This window comes from Nicotiana attenuata, unplaced genomic scaffold, assembly GCF_001879085.1.
Source record: "Nicotiana attenuata strain UT unplaced genomic scaffold, NIATTr2, whole genome shotgun sequence".
In the NCBI taxonomy this organism is placed as follows: domain Eukaryota; kingdom Viridiplantae; phylum Streptophyta; class Magnoliopsida; order Solanales; family Solanaceae; genus Nicotiana; species Nicotiana attenuata.
The window spans coordinates 79795-88660 of NW_017673470.1; positions in this window are offsets into that span (position 1 = coordinate 79795).

An 8866-nucleotide genomic window follows, 5' to 3' on the forward strand; every position below is an offset into this window, starting at 1 on the left:
CACCTCATAGAAATAGAACACATGAATCTACCCCGAAAGGTCATATCTCCACGTAGCCTCGCTACAATGCGCGATCCTATCCAAACACTGCTACACATGGAACACCTCAAGTCACTATGCTCAAAATTGACAGCCACGCAAAATTTGATGTCTGGAACCAAAGGAGATCATTACACCTACGGTGAAACAAATAACACACACCACGCAAACCCGATAAAACGCAATCGGTACGTCATTCACTGAGCGACACCCAATTATTCTCCCCGCTCGACTTCCACTATGAACCCCAATAGAACCGCACCATATGTGCCCATAACCAACAAATCATAACATATCACAACACAGAAAAGCAACTCATAGATCTCCCCAGATCACAAGCTTAATAACGATCAAATCAACTTATTCCTCACAATGCAATTCGGAGCCAACCGAGCCTACTCAAGTTAGAACACCATCCGCATTGGCCTACCAAAGAACTCCTTATTAAGGAAATCCCAAAGATGTTCCCTCAATACCGGAACTGAATCAATATAAGGAGCCTCAACGTTGACACTCATCACAAGAGCCCAAGTAAGAAAGACAATCCTTCCCAGCCGTCCGCTGGGTCTTCGAAATATAAAACCACTCTACCAGGATATACTCCGACACACCTCGCCACTCAACCCGTGGCATTCCGGCATAGCCCATAGTGCAATAGTCCTGAATAACCCAACACGGAGACAACCAGTCTAAACCTCAATATCACATCCGGATCTAACATACTCCATCATAGCCTGATTATGAGAACTTCCATCTACACATCCACACAGGACATGAATCACCATATCCGATCCCAATTTTGCCGTCCGAACCCATGCCACACCTTTAATACCCAATCATTTACTCTAAGATTTCCCTGTGCCCCCAAGCAACCCGAATATCACCAGTCGACCCAACAAGAAAGTGCCGCAATACTACCGAAGTATCATCAGTTTAATCACATTACCGTTTCTCTGAAACATATACTCCCGTCAAATCACTTCCAATTAGCAGTACCATTTCCTTGATTACCTGAAGCTACCCGTTGCCTAAGAATTTTATGAACTTCTTTTCAGAACTGAATTGTAACTCATCTAGCCAAGAACTTTCACTGATCCCATTTGGAAGAAAAATCATTACACATCCCATGCTCCGCATGCCCATAGAAAATATACATCTCCAAACCACGATAAAACCCAACAAGAACTCTCTCCCAATTCCATTTGCACAAGTTAAACTGCCAGGACTGAATCCTTCTAACCAGACCAAGCTAAGCAAGCTGTCAGAACTCAAGAGCTTTGCTGCAAAATACCTGTACGAACTCATTACCTCGAGCACACACAAAGAATTAATCATATCCTTTCCATACTGATTCGGTCTACTATCAAGCTACTTCATCTATCTAGATTTCCTTCTGATTCATTTTCAACTTGATATCCCCTCTTGCTGTAGTACCACAACCTCTCAACCCAGGCTCACTACCCGAGACCCAAGCACAAGACCACACTGTCTAAAACCCATAAGCCGTTGAATACTCTCTCAATATCCCAGAAATACCACATTCCAGAATACTTTACTCTGAAGAACTTCCTGCGAATCTGAATTCGTTACCTTTACCTTCCAGATACCGATACATAGGATCCCATAATTAACATAAAAATACCATAAGTCTTGACCTTTTTTCCAATGAAAACATAGTCTCTAACCACATAATCTTGAACACATTAGAACCATTCTCGAAAGTCATTCACTCTTATTCAAACCACAAATTACCTGACCTAACGAACCGAACCACCCGTGCCTCATTGGCACTCCGACACTGTAAAAAAATGAAATCCTCATCCCAAGACAACCCAGCAACTTCCTGCTCTATGCGTCGAGCATTCTTCACCAATAACACTCTAGACATTCCGTGATTCTCATACCTTATGAAGCATCATATAACCTTTGTCGAAATTTTCCTTTACTCTAGCCATAGCTAACTCACTCGCACGCCCCAAACTGGAACCAACATAGCACCTAACCGTGCAGTCGACTGCTCACAGCAGGCTCCCCCACTTTGCTCGAAGCCATAGATCAAGATACACTCAATATCTCATAACAGTTTTACCTTATTTATGCCACAATACCATAGTGAGATTATACTCAAATCATTCATAAGTTGTGAAAACACATGGCATCCAGTACTGTAAATCTTCTGCAAATCTCGCATTCATCCCGCAATAGTTAACCCCACTCTCTTAAGCAATCCGAAATCTCAAATTTCAACCCGTACCCTTCCATTACACATGAGATCTTCTAACATACACATAAGGATCACACCACTTCGAAACACTCCGTAGGGAATAACCCACCTGCTTCGCCTCAATATAACATTTCCGTATACCTTCCACCGTCATACACATTACACAGCCACTTAGTCTTCCTGAGTCTGAACTCATACTGCAACATGACATTTACTTCACTCCCATCTAGGAGACACGAAAAGATTCTTCACGCGCCCATAACTCGGAGCTACACATCCAATCACAATGGTATCATACACTTAATAGTTCATTTATCATCCCGCAGGCCTTCCTCATCACTTCCAAGTTACATAGATACATCACGCAGTACTAACATACTCATCACATAGCTATTCAACCATCACTTCCACTAATAGGGACACTGCCGAACATATAAGTTCAAAACACTTACTCACACAATCAGCACCTTAGTGCTCAAGCCATAGGCAAAGATCCGGCCCCAAGTCCTCCAGACTGGCCCAACATCAAACTCATAGAGATCACATCTTGCCCCTTGATCGGGGAATCACAAGCCATCAAGGCACATCTGATACTGAGCGCTCATGCGCGCATACAAACGCGTGGAAGGAATTTCAAGAGTTTCTTTTCAAGCTGAATCAAGGACGCACGATAAGAATTCAAGAATGTGAAGTTTCCTAGGGTTCTGCAGCCTCTCGAGGATAAATACAGACGTCTCCGTACCGATCCGCGAGACTCTACTAAACCTGCTCATGACTCGTGAGACCTAGTAACCTAGGCTCTAATACCAACTTGTCACGACCCAATTCCCAAACTCGGTCGTGATGGCGCCTCTCGTGAAGACAAGGCCAGCCAGACCATCGTAAAACTCCTTTTTAAGTAGTTACTTAACATAAACAGTTCTAAAACATGATTTAATAACCATAAAGTGCGGAAATAGCGAACACAATAAGGGAAAACCATCCCGACACAGCCCAAACCGGGGTGTCACAAGTCACGAGCAACTATTAGAATATGAACACCACTACAAGGCCTTAAATATACAAAACCGAAATAATGAACAAAGAGTGAAAAGCGGTGCTGCGAACGTTGGCAGTCACCCCGTTAACTCCTATGACTCTGCTTCTGATCAGCCAAAAACCCGCTACTGGGTGAATAAATACCTGCATCTGCATACGAGGTGCGGGGAGTAAAGTGAGTACTCCAACTCAGTGAGTAATAAATGTAAATAACAACTGAGCAGTAAGAAATCACGTAAAGCAACCAACATGCTGTATAGAAGCAGGGTACCATCCTTTGAGAAAGCAGTGAACTGTGAAAATCTTTAGAAAAACCTCTATGGCAATCCCCGAAGGGTTCAAATAATTGGCACGAAGCCCAAATATGGCAATCATCCCAAATCATGATAATAACAAATAAGTTTCAGTCAAATATGCTGTAAAATCATCAATCAGGACGGACCAAGTCACAATCCCTAACGGTGCTCTACCCCACGCTCGCTATCCGGCGTGCAAGTCACCTCAATATAGCACTACAGTGTGCAATTTGGGGTTTCAAACCCTCAGGATATCATTTACAATCATTACTCACCTCGAACCGGCGAAATCTCTAGCTCGCGACGCCTTTGCCTCTTAAATCGGCCTCCACGCGCGTCGAATCTATCCACAACCAGAACGAATACGTCACAATATGCTAAGGAAACAATACCCAATCAAAAACAATCGAAAAATATCAAAAACCCCGAAATTAGCAAAACCCGAGCCCCGGGCCCACTTCTCGAAACTGAGAAATTTTCACATCAACGGGTTCCTTATCTCCTCACGAGTCCATACATACAAAAAGTTCTCAAATCCGACCTCAAATGGTCTTTCAAATCCCTAAATTAAATTTCAAAATCCCAAGCCCTAGTTTTTCAATTTTTTGCTTAATTTCCATGAATTTCTAGGTAGACTATACAATAAAAATGAGTTTCAAGTTCAAAAATCTTACCTCCAATCGATTCTCCTTGAATCCCTCTTCAATTTCCTTCAAAAAGATCAACAATGGAGTAAATGAGCCCCAAAGTCGCGGATGAAATGTATTAAAACATTCTGCCCAGGTCTGACCCTTCCTTCTTCGCGAACGCGGTCCATCTCTCGCGAATGCGTAGCTCAAAATTACACTTACCATCTTTTACCTTACGCGAACGCGACACGCCAGTCGCGAACACAGTGCTTTCCACAGTTGAACTTCGCGAACGTGTTCGCCTCCGCGCGAACGCGATGAACATTTGACCATCAGCTCCAGAACCTCTTTCGCGATCGCGTATCCGCACTCGCGAACGCGATGCAGCCTCACTCAAACCTTCGCGAACGCGGAATAGAACCTCGCGAACGCGTTTCTTCACGAACCCAGGCCCTTCGCGAACGCGAGACCCCCTTCGCGAACACGAAGGCCAAAATGCCTGCAACTGACCTGCAATTTATCTGCAATATTCCCAAGTTTTAAAACCTCCCGTTAGCCATCCGAAATCGCCCCGAGGCCCCCCCGGGACCTCAACCAAAAGCACCAACACATACTAAAACATCATCCAAACTTGTTCCAATCATCAAAACACCTCAAACAACATCAAATTACTCAAAACTCATCGAATTCAAGCCTAAGTTTCCAAAACCCTTCTGAAATACACTTTCGATCAAAAACCCGACCAAACAACGTCCGAATGACCTGAAATTTTACACACACATCACAAATGACATAACGAGGCTACAGCAGCTCTCGGAATTTCATTCCGACCCTCGGATCAAAAATCTCACCTATCGACCGGAATTCGCCAAAATACTCACTTCGCCAATTCAAGCCTAATTCTACACTGGACCTCCAAAACCACTTCCGATCACGCTCCTAAGTTACAAATCACCTAACGAAGCTAACCCAATCATAGAAACTCCGATACGAGCTCATATACAAATAAGTCAACTCTTGGTTAAACTTTTCAAATTCAAAGCTTTCAACTGAGACTGTTTCTTTCAAATTCTTTTCGATTTTCCTGAAAAACCAAAACCAACGGTCTACATCAGTCATAATACATTACACGGGGCAAGTCATGCCCGAGAACTGGCGATAAAAGTGCAAAAGCTCAAAACGACTGGTCGGGTCGTTACATCATGCTTGGTTATGATCTTCTGTTGTAAGTTAGTTATGGATCGGTTATAGTTTGTTGTAGCTGGTTGTGAGTCGGTTGTCCTTTGTCATGGTAGATCACGTTTATACAATCTTTCTTTGGATAATTTGGTATTTGAACTTTTCTTGTCTGATATCTCCTTCATTGATGAACTATGGATTTTCTTATTAAATTATGATATTTCCTGCAAAGAAAATCAAAATATTAGTATCTAAAAATCAAATAACAGCTTAATTGATACATAAAATTTTGTTTTATCATTCCCCTTCTTTACTAGACCCAATCTTTCAAACACGGAGGTCCTCACAGGCGATTTTCCAAGTCGATCAAAGACAGAAAGCTTGTTAGAAGCGGCCAATTCATCTTCTACAGTGATATAATTGTTGCTCGCCCTTCTTATGGAGATGCGCACTGGTGACGGTTGTTTGTATCCCAAACCTTCACGTGGTTGTCTCGTTGTAGCTTTTGATGTTAGCTTTACTAACTTTGACGGCTCATTAGGATTGTATCCAGCTTTCGCCAATAGCCTGTAAGCATTAGGATCAAAACCTTCATCTGTTCGCTTTGTAGGGAGTGCCACATTCTGCAAACGATTTTGGGCCACAAACCCTGCAAATGGCTTTGAGGACAACTTTACTTCCTCAATTCGTTTTATCGGAAGAGTTACTCCTTTAGCATGTTAGTTTGGAGATTAGATGATTCACCTTCACCTTTCTTTTTTTAGGGATATATTGGAGCGCATGACTTACTTTCTTGCCATAAGATGCAATATTCCCTCTATAAGATTTATTCGCATTGGGTTGTACCTCCTTAGCAACAGCTTTGGCTTCACCAGTAATCACCTCTGCTTTTTCAGTTGTGGGCTCGCCATTCTTGCTCTTCATGCCATCATCAGCTTTTAGCTCCTTCACAATGCAGTTCTTCAAGTAGAACTTTGCATCGGCGAAGTGTGACTCAGCTTCGGTGAATGGCTCATCATCAGCAACTATCTTCTTCTCGACCTCACCCTCGTAGTTTTTAAATATTGAAGGTAGGTAGATGGAACTACTTTATTCTCATGTATCCAAGGCCTTCCAAGCACGACGTTGTATGAAGTCTTTGCATCGATCACATGTAGCCATGCACTTGATTGCATATCTTCAATAGTGATTTCCAGCCTGATCGCGCCTATGGCTCTTTGCCCCCCTTGGTTGTACCCTTGGATCATCACACGACTTTCCAAGAGTTCGTTAACAGGAATACCAAGTTCTTTCAGAGTGCAAATTGGCAAAATTTTCACTGAGGATCCTCCATCAACCAAAATTCGATTTACCCTTTCATCACGTATATAGCCAACCAGGTATAATGGGCGGTTATGAAGAGTGTCACCTAGCAGAAGATCGTCATTTGTGAACGTGACCATTTCCTCACAAGCATTAACTTCTTGAGGAGTGGACTCGATGAGATTTTCCGAAGATGGTGCCAACGATAGGTCATCACTCTTTTCTTCCCCTTTATCAGTATTGCGAAAAGAGGCCTCAACACCATCACGGGAAATCTTCATGCGGAACCAAGATGGCAAGAAATCCTCCAAGGTCATTGTATGTCGTGGCTTTTGAGGGTGGTGCATCTCCACTTTTGCTTTCTTCAGACGCCTAACTGGATTCTTTTTCGTTGGTCTTTTTGCCATCATCTTCCTTGTTGGTTGTTCTATTGATTCTTTTCGTGGGCTCCTTTTGTGGCGCCTACGACGAGTCACCAACATCCAACCTTCATCATCATCAGGTTGATCATCTTCAACTTTGTTGTTCTCCAGTAATTCCTCATTTTTGATTCCTTTTAAACTGCATAACTCATCTAGACTGAATGAGCCAAAGGTGATAGAGACTTGGTTCGCGCTTTCTTTCTCATCTTCAAGCTCGATCTTCTTTTCACGGGCCAGTCCATAACTTTGTCCTTGAAGACAAAGCACTTCTCTAGAGGGTGGCTTACAAGTCGGTGATATTTGCAGTAATTTGGGTCATTCGTTTTCCCAGCTTCATTTGGTCACTTCATCTCCGGAAGCTCAATGAGATTTAACTCGAGGAGTTCTTCGAAAATGGCTGGCACATCAGAATCCAGAAATGGGTACTCTTTCTCTTGCATTTCTTTTAAAGTCAACTTTCCACTTGGCTTATCTTTAAAAGAAGTGGATTTCATACTCTACTTCTTGCTCACCTTTGTCGTGAACTTCATAGGCGACATGTTGGCATTCATAGCTTCTTTGCTTTCAGACTTGGGTACGAACTTGCCCCACTTCCTGACTTCTTGCTTGTCGTTGCCTTTGCGAGGCTCATAGATAGGCAGCCTTTCATTTCCAGTAGAGGCCATGCTCAAATCCATGTCATGGGCACGAGTCCCAAGTTCTTCAAATGTGCTAGGCTTAATACCTTGCAAGATGTAGCGCAACCCCCAATGCATGCCTTGGATGCACATCTCTATGCCTGAAGCTTCACTAATTCTGTCTTTGCAGTTGAGGCTTGCATTCCTCCAACGATTGATAAAGTTGATAACTGGTTCCCCCTTTCGTTGACGAGTATTTGTAAGTTCTATCATACTCACAGTACGTCTCGTACTATAAAAGCGATTGAGGAACTCTTGCTCTAGTTGATCCCAGCTATCGATAGATCCAGCCTCGAGGTCTGTGTACCAGTCAAAAGCATTTCCTTTTAGTGAGCGGACAAACTTCTTGATTAGGTAATCTCCATAAGTCCCAGCATTGTTGCACGTCTCCACGAAGTGCGCCACATATTGCTTTGGTTACCTTTACCATCAAAGTGTTGAAACTTCGGAGGTTGATAGCCAGCAGGCATCCACAACATATTGACCCTTGCAGTGTACGGCTTTGCATATGTAAGGGAGGATTTGGCAGCAACTTCATATTTGTCCTTAATGGTTCCTTCAATGAACTCCTTCAGTTGACCGATTGGAATCATCCCTTCAGATGAGACAGGGATAGCCTTAGTGGATGCTACTTGTCTTGGGGGAGAGTCACTCTCTATGACTTCTGGGAGCTTGCCGGGTGCATGGATGGATTCTTCTTCCATCAAGATTCCCACCCTGTCTGTTAACTTGTCAATTATAGCCTCTTGATTTTGCATGCATTTGGTCAAGCCAGCGATTGCTTCCGTCAAGTTTGCTAATTGCTCCTCCACAGATGAAGTGTTTGTCACCATGGCTTGCATGATTGTTGTGGACGATGGAGAGTGCATGGATTTCACACAGATTGATCCTTGATTGGCTCACGCTATGTGGTGTAAGTGGGGAGGATCCATCACTTGAAGCATCATCATCTTCCTTCACAGTAGAGTGCTTGGATCCGGAGAGGTCAAGCAGAGCAAGAGTTTTCTTGATCTTTTCAGCAACATCGCTTCCTCCTTCAGGTTCATTTGTAGAAGATCTT